Below are 14,387 nucleotides of genomic sequence, written 5' to 3'. Positions count from 1 at the left end.
TAAAAGTTCTCATGACAAGAAAAAAATTGTAAATATATGTGGTAATAGATGTTAACTAGACATATTGTGGTGATCGTTTTACAATAAATACAAATATTGAATCATTATGTTCTACACCTGAAACTAATATAATGTTGTATGTCAATTATACCTCAATAAAAAATGGTTAAGACACAAAGCCATAAAATCACCTTGTACCAGGTAAGTCATTCTATTTTTTTCAGCCCATACATGTGATCACTGGCTGCACCTCTAAGTTGTTCCTGGTTTTGGTGGGGGGGGTTCTGCTCCATTTTTACCACTTTGTGGACTAATTCCAGCAGACTGACACTCACACGTAGCATATCAATGACATTTTAGAGAAGGATTTCTCAACTGAGGCACTACTGTTATTTGGGCCAGAAAGCCCTTTGTTGTGGGAGCCAGTAGCACCTCCCACCCCCCCCCATTTATGATAACCAAAAATACCTTCAGATATTCCCAAATGTGCCCCAGGGGGGCAAGTTCACCCCAGGTTGAGAACCACTGTATTAGAGGAATACCGCTTCCACCATACCTCCTACCCAAACATGGCTTCCCTCAGCACAACAGAGATGCACTCAAATCACTGCAGCCCATCCCTTAAAACACCCTCTTTCTTAGTAACCACAGTTTCCACTGCTACTATTCCACACTCACTGGAGCCAGATGATCCTTGTAGGAACTAAGGACTGCTCTAAAAACAAACACAAAAACAAAAACAAAACCCCCAAAAAACCCCAACCTCCACTTTGTAAAACATTGGTAAAAAGAGAATGCCAACTAGTACCAAACCACAAGGGAGGACATTTGAATGGATCGTACCATATGGTCCTCTTCCAGCCACTACTCTCTACTCATTTATTCTAGAATCCAGAGGGCTGCTATTTGGAACTGCAGTGACAGAGGTTGTCAAGTCCAAGGTCTTCCAGCTCATGCATACCTCCTCTATGCATATCCAGCTAGTCTTGCCTTGCTGCTAGCATGCCGGCAAAGGGTCAACAACCTGAGTTGAGAAAGGTGAGTTTATTAAGCAAATGGTGCTGGGTTCAGGAAAGCTCTAGGAACTGGCACCCAGAAAGTGGTAAAAGTCCCAGAAACCATCAAAGAACTTGAATGGTGCCCCTGGCATTGTGCAGTACACACCATGCCTTTACAGTTAGCAGAGGCACATTCTAATCTCTGGATCCTCTCAGACACTTTAGAACTTTCTAGTAGGCAAATTCTGAGGGAGCGATGGCCCATTCCATCTGCAGCAGAAGCCTGTAAAAGATGAGTGGTGTTCTTTACACATCAGTGCCTTTAACTGCTCCCAGCATGCCTGTGCCAAAGGCCCTGACAAGTGTCTGAATGCATGCCAATTCTTCCGGGTTTTATCCTGCCTTTCACCTGCTTCAAAGCTCACACAGCGGCCTCCCCTGCCCTCCCTGTGTCTCCCGTCTCATCCAGTGCTACTCTTTCTCTTTGATCGTGATACTCCAGCCACAATGGTCTCCTTTTTGTTCTTGAACATGCCAAGCTCTTTTCTTGCCTCCAGGCCTTTGCACTTGCTGTCCTCTTCCTGAGACCCTCTTTCCCCACACACTTCTCACTCCTGTTCATCCTTAAGGGCTCACGGCTCAGCTTAAAGATTACTTCCTCATAGAGCCTATCCCTGACCTTCCGGCTTAAATCACTATTCTCTCTCGTACCCCAACTCCACTCCTCTCTCTCATACCACCCTGTACTTCTCCCTGTAGCACTTACCACACTCATTCAGATTTTGTTTGTTTCCTGTCTCCTTTACTAGATTGAACTCTGCGGAGGAGGCGATGGTGTTTTTTGTTGTTTTTCTTAAGTTAATTAATTAATTAATATTTTATTTTTGGCTGCATTAGGTCTTCATTGCTGCACGTGGGCTTTCTTTAGCTGCAGTGAGCGGGGGCTACTCCTCGTTGCGGTGCGCGGGCTTCTCATTGCGGTGGCTTCTCTTGTTGCAGAGCATGGGCTCTAGGCACGCAGGCTTCAGTAGTTGTGGCACGTGGGCTCAGTAGTCGTGGCTCACGGGCTCTAGAGTGCAGACTCAGTAGTTGTGGTGCACGAGCTTAGTTGCTCCGTGGCATGTGGGATCTTCCTGGACCAGGGCTCGAACCCATGTCCCCTGCACTGGCAGGCAGATTCCTAACCACTGTGCCACCGGGGAAGTCCTGAGGCAATGGTGTTGATTTTTGTTCCCCATTATATTGTCTCTTCGGTGCCCAGCACGATGCCTGACACATGGTATGCTCTCCAAATAAAGGAATGTGTACAATTCGGAGCGTCTTCCTTATGACACATAGATTAAATTAGCTTGAACATTTAATTTTGAAAAGATCAGCTGTCAATCTGTACTTAATTTGATTCTAACACCTTTTCCATGGCTAATTTGATCTAAGGTGGTTAAACTTTTTGATGAAACACAAATTGGATCATGTCATTATCTTGCTTAAAATCCTTCAGTAGCTTGCCATGGCCTACAGGAAAATGTCCAAACATGTCAGCAGGGTTGACAAGTTCCTCTGTGACAGTGGATTTCAAACATTTTGACCGTGACCCACAGTACAAAATAGATTTTACCCACTGCTATAAATATGTATATAAATAACGTAAAATTTTTCACAAAAGATTTTTTACCTTTACTATAGGCAATGCATTATATTTTCTATTCTATTATAGTCCATATCATTTAATAAGATGTTGGTCATGACTCACCAAATTGATTTTACAACATAGAAATGGTTTACAAGCTGCAGTTCAAACACAGTGCTATGTGATCTGAACTCCATCTCCAGCCCCTCAAACCATGCTAAGCTCCTCACAGGTCCCCTCATATGCCGTGCCATCTCACCTTTATTCATATTGCTCCCACCACCTGTAGGACACTTATTTGTTTTTGAAAACTCAGTTCAAGACTCAATGAAGCTGCTGGCATCCCCAAGGAGAAGTGATGACTTCCTCCTCTGGGTCTACCTCATCCCACTCTTCAGTACCCTATATCAGCATCCTTTGTTGGAGTCCTTAACAAAGTGTGTTATTTGTATTTACTTACATAGGTCCACGGGGTTGACAAGGTGGGGGGTATAAATACGTTGAATAATGGAAGGTTCTTGGTCCTTTCTTGTCTAGCAAAGACATTCAGTGATCCTTGGGCATCATTACGTACCCTCATTGTGATTCCCATTTTTCAACCCTCACTAATGAACAGGACAGACTTGGTTTGTGTTCCAGTGGAAGAACTTAATGCATCCCATACATTGCTGGAATAGAAGGTGAGTTCTTATACATTTTCTTCCGTATTATACATTTACCATTGGCCCTAGTATTCTGCCCCATATGGTTAAGGGCTGGAGAGAAGATGTCATAGACCCAGATGGTGCTGCCTGGGAGACTTGGGTTGGACATTATAGTCGGCTCAAGTTTGCCAAGCCAGTACCATTCTGAGTTTGGACACTATTTCTTGGATTGGGTTCCGTTCTTACCCTTTGCGATTGAAATCCTTGGCTTGACCTGCACTCCATAGATTTGAACTCTGCTTTGGCCCTTTATGTTCCTGACTATCTCAGGGTGAGGGATGGAAGTGTCCTCTGCTCGTCATGACTCCAGCCGTAACACTGGCTCACTTGGCTAACACTCCCATGCTGGGATCACCCTAACCCCTAGAGAGTGGACGTTCATAGATACGAAAATGACTAAGACTCAGTCCCACTCCTCCAGAAGCATGTAGTTTACAGAATAATGAGTATCTAGAACTATCCTTAATCCAACATCTCTGCTTTTGGCAACTGGCCTTTCGTAGCTGGAAGTCCTTGTTACTCATGGGTCCAGGACTTGTAGACCTTCAGCAGCCTCAGCTTTTTGTTGCAGACTGTGCACAGAAGTCACCCAAAGTGGTCACAGAGTCTACCTAGCCAGGCAGAAATGCAGTTCCCCAGAGATCTCTTGGGCAGCCGTGCTGAGCTCCTATAGCACTTCCCTCTGTCTGGAGATAAGACATTATACCCAGCCTTTCTAAGGTAGTATAGCATCCAGGCAACCACAGACCTATGGTCTCTGAATATTGGAAGTAAACCTATGAATGAAGCTCTCTAACCTACCCTCCCCAGATCCTAGTACTTTTTATGAAAAAGAAAAGACTAAAACTGAGGCGGTGCCGGAATGCTTAGACCATCAGAACAGTGATAACAGAGGATCACAACATTTTTTGCTCAGCCCCAGAGTTTCAGATCAACTTAAGGGGTTGGGTATTCATAATCCTGAATCTAGTGGGGAGCACACGATACCATCTAAAACAAGGAGGAAATGAATGAAAGGCAGAATTTCAGACTTTCTTGGAGGTAATTAAATGATCTGATGATTCCCTTTGAAATGTGCAGTATCCCAATGGTATATCCACACTTTATGAATGGCACCATCCATGAAACTGAAGTTGATTGGTTTCTTCAGGAACATATTGATATATTCCCAAGATCTGGTCTCTATGAGACCCTGGTTTAGGCAGTTCCTGAGTGACTTCAGAAGGGCCACCAAATACATGGGAGACAATATGGCATAATTACACTCATACCCTTGGTGAGATGACCCATTATAGTAGCTTCTAATTCCATTGCTATACGGTTGACTCTCAAATTTGTATCTTCAGCCTGGACCTTTCCCGTCAACAAGAGACTCATATCTCCAACTGCCTCCTCAACTCTTTACTTGGATATCTAATAAGCATCTCAAACTTAATATGTCCAAAGTAGAACTCATCTCTATCCCAAAGAACCTTCCCAATATCAATTCGTGGCAACTTCATATTTCAAGTTGCTCAAGTGAAAAAACTTAGGCTTATCTTTGATTCCTCTCTTTTTCACCCCACATCCAGCATGTCAGCAAACCCTGTCTGCTTTGACTTCAAAATATATCCACAATCCAAATAGTTTTCACCACCTCTACTGTTTTCACCATGGTCCAACCCTCCATCATCATAAAAAAAAAACAGATTTATTGAGATACAATCCATATACCATACAATTTACCCATTTAAAGTACACAATTGAATGCTTTTTAATATGTCCACAGTGTTTTGTAACCATCACCAACATCAATTTTAGAACATATTATCAGCCCCAAAAGAAACCCTTAGCTATCACCCACATATTTGCCTATTCCCCCACTCCCTGCAGCTTTAAACAACCACTAATCTACTTCTTGTCTTTATAGATTTGCCCTTTTGGACTTTTCCTATAGAGTCCTACACTGTGTGGTCTTTTATGATTGGCTTCTTTCACTTAGCAAAATGTTTTCAAGATTCTTCCATATTATAGCGTGAATCAGTACTTGAGTTCGTTTAATGCCTGAGTAATATTCCATTAGCTGGATATACCATATTTTGTTTATCCATTCATCAGTTGATGACATTGGGGTTGTTTCTACTTTTTGACTATTGTGAATAATGTTACTATAAACACTCATGTATAAGTTTTTATGTGGACATATGTTTTCATTTCTCTTGGGCATATGCCTAGGAGTGGAATTGCTGGGTCATATGGTAACTCTGAGAAACTGCCAGACTGTTTTCTAACTCTATCCTCTTTTGCCTGAATTATTTCAATAGCTTCCTAATTGTTCTCCCTATTTCTGCCTATATTCCTCTTCAGTGTATTCTTACACAGAAGCCAGTGTGATTCTGTTATAACCTAATTCAGATGTCACCCCTTAGTCTCCCTTAGAGTAAGAGACAAAATCCTAGAAGCTCTTTATGATCTGGTCCCTCAATTACCTCCCTGACTTCATCTCCTATTACTCTCCCCTGCATCACTTTGCTGCAGTCACAATGTCCACTTCCCTATTCCTCTAATACACCAGGTATTCCTGCACCTCAGAGTTTTTGTACGTGCTGTTCCTCTGGCTTAAATATTCTTCTCCCATATAGCTGCCTGCCTGCTCCGTCACTTCCTTCTGGCCGTTGCTTAAATGTCACCTTCTCCGTGAGACCTTTCCTGGCCACCTTATTTTTATCTCCCAACATGTCATATCACCACTCCTCTGCTTAAATTTTTTCTTTGGCACTTACAATTATCTTATATACTCTGTACTTATTTATCTAGTTTATTGTCTGTCTCTTGTACTAGAGTGAATATTCCACGAGAGCAGGGATTTTTTACGTTTGGCTTATGTTGACTCTGCATAACCAATACCTAGACCATGTCTGTCCCATAGTAGGGGTTCAACAAACACATGAAGGAATATATGAATGAATGATTGAATGAATAGTTCAGAGCATGAGTCTTAGAGTCAGACAAACCGATTCTCAAATCTCAGCTCCGCCACTTAGTAGCACTGTGACCTTGGCCAAGTTTCCCTGAGCCTCAATTCTTGCATGACTCACAGGGCTGATGTAAGAATTGTAATGAGATAATCTACGTAAAGCCCTTAGTATAGTTCTTGGCAGATAGAGAGTATAAGTGGCGCATAAAATGAATAATTATGCAATATTTTCTAAAATGCATATGTGAAAATAAAGAGGATGAATTCCTCAGCCATGTCTGGTTGAGGCTGGACATGGCATCCTCAGATGTACAATGGCAAGATTCCTGAACCAGCAAAGGAATAACAGATTCTTGGGGGCTACAAGGTATCTCCTGGGGGTCTTGGGGTCTTGTCCATTTTCTCGGTTTAGACACCCCTCGGCATGATCTCTAGAAGAAGAGATGAGGCTTCCTCTGACTCCAGCTATGTCTGAAGCCTATTCACCTCCACATAATCCTTGCACACCTTGACTTGGCTCACCCATGACTCATTGCCTTAATGACTATCCTGTCTCAAGGTAATCCCTGAGTGGGATCTTCCCAGAAATGCTGTGAGCCTAACTTTGCTGGAATTTCATCAGGAGGCAGCAGTAACTGACTTCTATGCCCAGCAGCCACTCGTGAGATCTCAGAATCATTATACTGTGTCATTGAAGCAATGGGATGTGGAAGTGGTGACACCCCAGCATAGTGGCTCTCAACCTTGAGCCTGCATCAGAGTCACATGGAGGTCTTGTGAAAACACCAATTATTGAGCTCCACCCCAAAGTTTCTGACTCTGTAGGTCTTGTCTAGGACCCAAGAATGTGCATTTCTGACAAGTTCCCAGGTGATATGATGCAGCTGGGGAGTCGGGGGACACACTTTGAGAACCACTGATCTAGTCCAACCACATAATCATCCCTAAGCCTGAGAATCGGATTCAGTAGGTCTGGGGACCAACCAGGAATCTCCACTTTAAGCAAACACTCAAGGTGGTTCCGATGCAGGTGTTCTATGGACCAACCACACTTTGTGATGCCTGGTATTTGTGATGTCTAGACTCTGTCCCTGAAGATACTGGTTGAATAAGTTCTGGGGTGAAGCCCAAGGATCCATGTGTTGAACAAGCCCTCAAGTGGTTCTAATGCACAGTCAAGGTTGAAAGCCATTGGTTTATCCTGTCATCAGTTAGCAGGACTGATGAAACAGCTTTTACCTGTCTTTGTAAGGTATAACCAGGAGGTGTAAAGAGAAAGGATATCCACATGAGTTAGTGAGAGCTTGCGTGGAAAAGGCCTTTGAGAGAACTGCTTTTGAGAATAAGGGCCATTGTGCAGGTAGAGGTAGCAGGGAGGAGGGTGTAGTTAAGTAGCTTCAAGGCCCAAGCAAGGTCTGCCAACTTTTAGTCACTTGGGCAAGAACTGCTCTGATAGTGGTACATACAGGCAGACTCCTATTCATCCTTCAGGACCCTGCTCTGAAGCATCTGTTGCCTGACACTGACCTTGGTGGCTTCCCCAGGGCCAACTCAAAGTTGTCTCTTGTCCAATCCCTCATAGAGCACTCTAGGAAGCCAGGATTGAGAGGAACCTCAGAGATCATGCACTTAGCTTCCCCTCATGGCATTAGGGATGTGGAGACTGAGGCCCAGAGAGAGAAAGGGACTAGGGAGATAATAAAAGACCACAACTTTGCCAGAAAAGGGGTCCTGCACATGATCTAATATTAGAAGCTAGGTACTGTGCTAAGCATTTTATATACGTTACCTCCTGTAATAATCAGAACAATCTCATTAACTAAGCACTACTATTATCCCCCTTCCACCCTAAGACCTAGAGAGGTTTCTGCACCCGGGTGTATGTGTACACTTGGGTAGAGGTTGCTACCAGGGCGTGAGCTGGAGAAAGCAATAGCCAAGTAAACAATATCAGCCCCCTGATTGGTCACAGTACTGAATTCCAGCCACCTAGCAACCGTGTTTGGGGAGGAGGATTGGCAGCCATTTCATGACTGGGGCCTGGGGAGGAAAGGAGAGAAAATGGCTGCCCACATGATAACTGCACATGTGCAGTAAGGGGGAGAAGGGGGCAACTCCACACACCAAGGAGGCTGAAATGGACTTGAGTTCACATCTGTCTGAAGCAAAGGCTTCCGCTGTTAACTTTACATCACTGTTCTCGTGATTTACTGGGCCTCAGCATGGCCTGGAGGGCTAGTTATAAATACAGGTCAAACCCACAGACATTGAGATCCAGAGGGTCCTGGGTAGGGTTCAACCAGCCCCTCCGAGGGATTTTGCTGCAGCTGGTCCATGGCTCATAAATTGAGATTTACTATCTTGGACGTTGTAACAGATTAACACCATTCCCAGGCCACAAAACAGTGGTCGTCGTCAACATCCATGCCAAGACGAGCCACATCCTCCTTTGCCCCCTGCGCCCTGCACCCTGACGTCTTCAGCTTGGTCACCACCACACTGTTCGCCAGACGGCGGCTGCAGAGTCTTCAGAAACAAATGCTCCATCCAAAGACCTCGACTCATGGGCTTTTCCCTCTTTTTTTTTTTTTTTTAAATTTTACTGAAGTATAGTTGATTTACAATGTAGTGTTAATTTCTGCTGTACAGCAAAGTGACTCAGTTATGCATATACATATATTCTTTTTCATATTATTTTCCATAATGGTTTATCACAGGATATTGGACTTTTCCCCCTTAATACAAAAAGGTATAAACTGATCATAGATGGCCTATAATTACTGATAACCCATTAGTATTTTGTAATTCACACGTGGTAAAAAAAAAAGTACAAAAAGTTCAAAAGAGCAGAAAATTAATTGTAGGGACTTCTTTCTTACCTCCCATCCCTTATCCCTACTCATTCTCTCTAAAGGACACCCCCATCAATAATATCTTATGTAGCCTTCCAATATTTTTTTCCTTGTCAACTACTGGCTTTGGAGGGCACTCTTCAAATCTACCTGTTTGCTGCCCATGGGTCAATAATTAGAGTTAATACCGAGTGAGCTTTACATATGTGCCAGTCACTTCATACATATTCTCTCATTTAATCCTCACAACAACCCTGTGACATTAGGTAGTATTATTCTTCCCATTTTACAGATAAGGAAACTGAGGCTCAGAGAGAATAAATAATTTGATTTGCCCAGAGTTACTCAGAAAACACATGGCAGAGCTGGGACCTAACTTTCTGTGAGTCCTACTGCCTCTTAGCAGCATGCAATAATAGCAGCTAATATATATTAAATCTATACTATGTGACAGGCACTGCCTTAGTCACTCTACTTGCATTGCCTAATTTTAACTCTTACCATAACCAGGGGACAAAAAGGGTATTATTTTTATCCCCATTTTACAGATAAGGAAGCAGAGGCACAGCGAGCTTAAGCAACTTGCCCAAGATCACACAGCTGGTAACAAGCAAAGCTGGGATATAAAGCTGGGCAGTGTGGCTTCAGTGCTGGCATGCTTACACACAATGTACGTGGCCTCTTTAGGCAGAAGGAGCACATAAATAAGAGAAAGTTTCAGACCTCACCACTGTTGAATTCACACATAACCACTCCTAGTGTCCCCTGGCTAGAACATCCCCTGTCACAGCAAGTTTGACACCCCCGAGAGCTTTCCTGCACCCCCAGAATCCCTCATGCTAAACCTCTGAGGCCAGCTGACATGCCTGCTGAACCTCAGCGGCCAGCCGCATGACCCAGATCGCATCACGGTAATTACTCTGCAGACTGCTCCACTCCAGCTCTGCCAGGCTATGGCCTTCTGGCGTTTCAATCCTTTGATTGGCTTCTTGTGCAACCTCTGGACCTTAAACTTGGGTTTGGGACTGAGTCTTTCTAGTACCCCATCTTTATTGTTCTCCAAAGGAACGCACCTTGGCTGGTCCTCGAGGTTTTGTGGTCCAGCTTGTCTCAGTAGGAATACCCACTCTCCCTCTAGCACTGCAGGACCAAACCTCAACCCTGGTTGTGCCCCCCTCTTCCTGGGTGGGCCAGTCTCAGTCTCTAAACCCCGTGTAGCGGGGACTCAAACAAGTCGCCTCCAACTCAGGGGTGTTTTGCAGAGCTGTCACCTGCTGTTTGGGGAGAAGAAAAGGCCGATTTCTCTTGACAGGTGCTCATTCTGGCAGCTAAGTTGGCGGCAGATTGGCCAGAGCTGCTCCTCTGTGGGTTGTGATGCCTCAGGGTGCAGCAGCCAAGGGATCTCAACCCTGCCCCTACGCCACCCTCTGGAGAAAAGAGGAAGTGATCTCAGAAAAAAAAAAAAGAGAGAATGTAAAGCTGCAGCAATGTCTGGCCCCCTGCCCCAGCTTTCCCGCTTTGTGTGGGAGCCTGAACACGAGCGAGTAAGAAGCAGAGAGGGGGCGCTGCTGTAGCAACCGGTAAGCTCCCTTTCAGGGCATTCTGTGGATTTCCAGATCCCCCTCTTCTAAGAGCCTGACTGAGAGGAGGGCTTAGCCAGGGCTGCAATCTGTCGCCCCCTGGCTCAGGCGTGCTCTAATGCAGGGCTTCTTAACTTGGCCTCCACACGTGGGGTTCATCCACAGAGAGGATCTGAGAATTTGGATGCAGAAAACACATCTTTGTCATTCCTAATCTCTAACTTCATTTTCCTTTAATTCAATGTAGCATTTCCTTCAATTATAAACATAAGCAACAACCCACGGTGGTATTAGCAGTACCTGTGACTTTGTCGTCGGTGGAAGTCACAGATGGTTGCATATCACATTACAACAGCTGCAGATCTCTTCAAGTAATGTTTATACTCGTCACTGCTTCGAAATTATGGAGGTAATGAGACCTGCCACTAGATCCTGTTATTTCATGTGTAACAAAAAAGCACCTATATTGCTATATCACAAATTCATTTTTTAAATATTTTATAACTGTATTTCAGTATAATAGGTTTCCTTTTTATTTCTATATAGTTTGTCTTATGCATTTAAAAACATGGTTCTACTCTCCTACATTGCTGGTGGGAATGTAAATTGGTGCAGTCACTATGGAAAACAGTATGGAGGTTCCTTAAAAAACTAAAAATAGATTTACCATATGATCCAGCAATCCCACTACTGGGCATATATCCAGACGAAACTCTAATTCAAAAAGATACATGCACCCCTACGTTCATTGCAGCACTATTTACAATAGCCAGGACATGGAAGCAACCTAAATGTCCATCGACAGATGAATGGATAAAGAAGATGTGGTACATATATACAATGGAATACTACTCAACCACAAAAAAGAATGAAATAATGCCATTTGCAGCAACATGCATGGACCTAGAGATTATCATACTAAGTGAAGTAAGTCAGAAAGAGAAGGACAAATACCATATGATATCACTTATATGTGGAATCTAAAATATGACACAAATGAAGTTATCTACAAAACAGAAACAGACTCAGAGACATAGAGGACAGACTTGTGGTTGCCAAGGGGGAGGGGGGTTGGGAGAGGGAGGGATTGGGGGTTTGGGATTAGCAGATGCAAACTATTATATACGGAATGGATAAACAACACGGTGCTACTGTATAGCACAGGGAACAATATTCAATACCTTGTGATAAACCATAATGGAAAAAAATATGAAAAAGAAGGTATATATATATGTATAACTGAATCACTTTGCTATACAGTAGAAACTAACACAGCACTGTAAATCAACTATACTTCCATAAAATAAAAATTTTAAATGGTTCTAAAAGGGGGTTCTGTCGGCTTCATAGGCCTACTAAAGGGCTCTGTGGTGCCCCAAGGTCAAAATCCCAGCTCTTAGGAATTCTGTCTGGCTCTGGCCCAGGAATTGGATGGGTGTAACTGTGTCTAGGGTCCATGTGGGAAGGCTGGGTGCTGGGACGCTATGAAAGGAGCGAGTCTGGCTGCTAAACCGCAGGCAGAGCAGAACAGAAACTTAGCTGTGGAGCTGAGCACCACACCATGAGGCCGGGCCTCACCTCCTCGCCTTTGCCGCAGGAGCCCACCCTCCCTCCACGGGGAGGCTGGAACAGCTCTGCAGCAGGTTAAAACGCATTCCCCACAGCACGGCATATGCCACCAGATGGCGCCATTGTAGGAGCCAGTGGCCAGGAAGGGATTCAGCGCCAAAGGGTCCCATAACTGTAATACAGTCTGATACAGTCACAGCTCCCAAGCTGTTGGGCCTGTTGTCAAGGCCCAGTTAGGCCCCTCAGAGGCCTGAAAGCACTGAAAAGACTCTATGTACGTCTCCCTCATATGTAATGCAAAACAAAAGCAAAACTAAACTGTAAATAATTTTGCTGAACTTCCTTCCAGTGACATTTCTAGATTTCCTGATTGTGAAATTCCAGATAAGGTCTTTGAAGTGGACCTTTCCTGTGCCCTTGATGTCGTGAGTCTGCCTGTCAGGAAGCCCAGTGCGGCGTGCTGGTAAAGGGGTAACCAAGCCAAATCCTGCTCTGGACCCCAACTGAGCCCTAGCACCCCTCCCCCCAGGCACTGTGTGTCGGACACTGGCAAATTCCAGGACATATGGTAACTACTTCCAGATTTCTGATAGACTAAAGGGGTTTTGAAAACTCTGTGGGCCCTGCCCAGCCAATTTGCATGGCCTAAGCCAGCCCCAGCGTGGGTGAACCCACTCTGTGATTCAGAAAAAGAATAAGCACTGAGGTACACGTAAAAGTCCACACATGGCATTATGCAAATGTTCTGGTCAGATATAATGTCACTTGCAAACCTTACCTCTCAGCGTCACCCTGCTTCTTGATCCCTGGTTTCTCCTGACTATAAAGTCATACTTCTACCATCCTCAGGGCAACTGCAGCCTGTACATCTCAGGATTTTGCTTGCATTTTCCTCTACAAACATACCAGCGTGAATTTCGGCCAAGCTGCACCAGACCACCTGGCTCCCCAGAAGGGATTCAATATTCCTTGTAGAAAGAAAAATCGAGAACTCTAGCTCTGCCAGGACTCTGCAGCGTCAGTTCTGTAAGCATATGGAACCCTTCGCAGCTTCCGGGACAAACCACTCCCATGGGATCCAAGGCAATGCAAAGTTAAACTTCCAGGTCATCGACACCCCTGATCAAATCCAAGAGGGTGACCCAAAACCTCCACTGTTTCAGACCTGTTCCAGACAGTTCCTGCATCTGATAACAGCCTGCAGCTTGCACAACATCTCAACTTTTCAAACAGCTGATGAACCTGTGCTTAACCCTATCTTTGACATTTTTAAGTATTTTAACAAATACTGCTCATGATGACTATGTGCCAGGCACCATTCTAAGCCCTTTACATATAATTAATCATTTTGTCTTTATCACAACTCTCTGACAGAGGTACTATTTTTATTTCCGTTTTAGCGATGAGGAAACTGAGGCACAGAGAGGTTAAGTAACTCACCTGGGGTCCAACAGCTGGTAAGCGGCAGAGTCAGAATTCAGACCCAGGAAGACTTGCGCCACGGTCCGAGGGCTTAATCACCACACTGCTGGCCAGTCGATGCTTCTGATAATATACTCGACTTCCCTTTTAAGTTCTAGCCCACAGCGCCCCCTTGTGTTTCATTTATTCCCACCCATTCTGGATAAATGTCCTGCCTATCACCACCTAGCCACCAAGACTTCACCCAAGCCGAGTCCCAGGAGAACTGGTAGTCCCTCCCCTCCTCCAGGTGTAGCCAAGCTCCCTGGATGGGATCCAAACACAGGTGAGGGGTGGTGACGGGCTGAACTGGCATGATCTCTGGCCACGATATCCTGGCAGTGGGGAAGGAGGAGAGGCAGCAGATACAGGAGGAATTTCCAAGGAAAAATCAGTGGGATTGTGAGGCAGGAGGAACAGGGGTCAAAGAGCATCTCCAGGCTTCTACAAGAGATCATCTTCTGGCCTGGATGACTGGGCAGGTGGGAGGTGAGGCCACTCACTGAGATGTGGGCACAGAAGGAAGAGCAGGTCGGCAGGGACGGTAGTCATAACAGCAGGCATTCATGATGCACACACCATGCCAGGGAGAGAGCAGGCACTCATCACTGTGCTCGCTTTACCGCCGAGGAAATGCGAG

The sequence above is a fragment of the Eschrichtius robustus genome, chromosome X, assembly GCF_028021215.1.
Source record: "Eschrichtius robustus isolate mEscRob2 chromosome X, mEscRob2.pri, whole genome shotgun sequence".
Taxonomy (NCBI): domain Eukaryota; kingdom Metazoa; phylum Chordata; class Mammalia; order Artiodactyla; family Eschrichtiidae; genus Eschrichtius; species Eschrichtius robustus.
Note: the sequence above shows the minus strand (reverse complement) of the source record.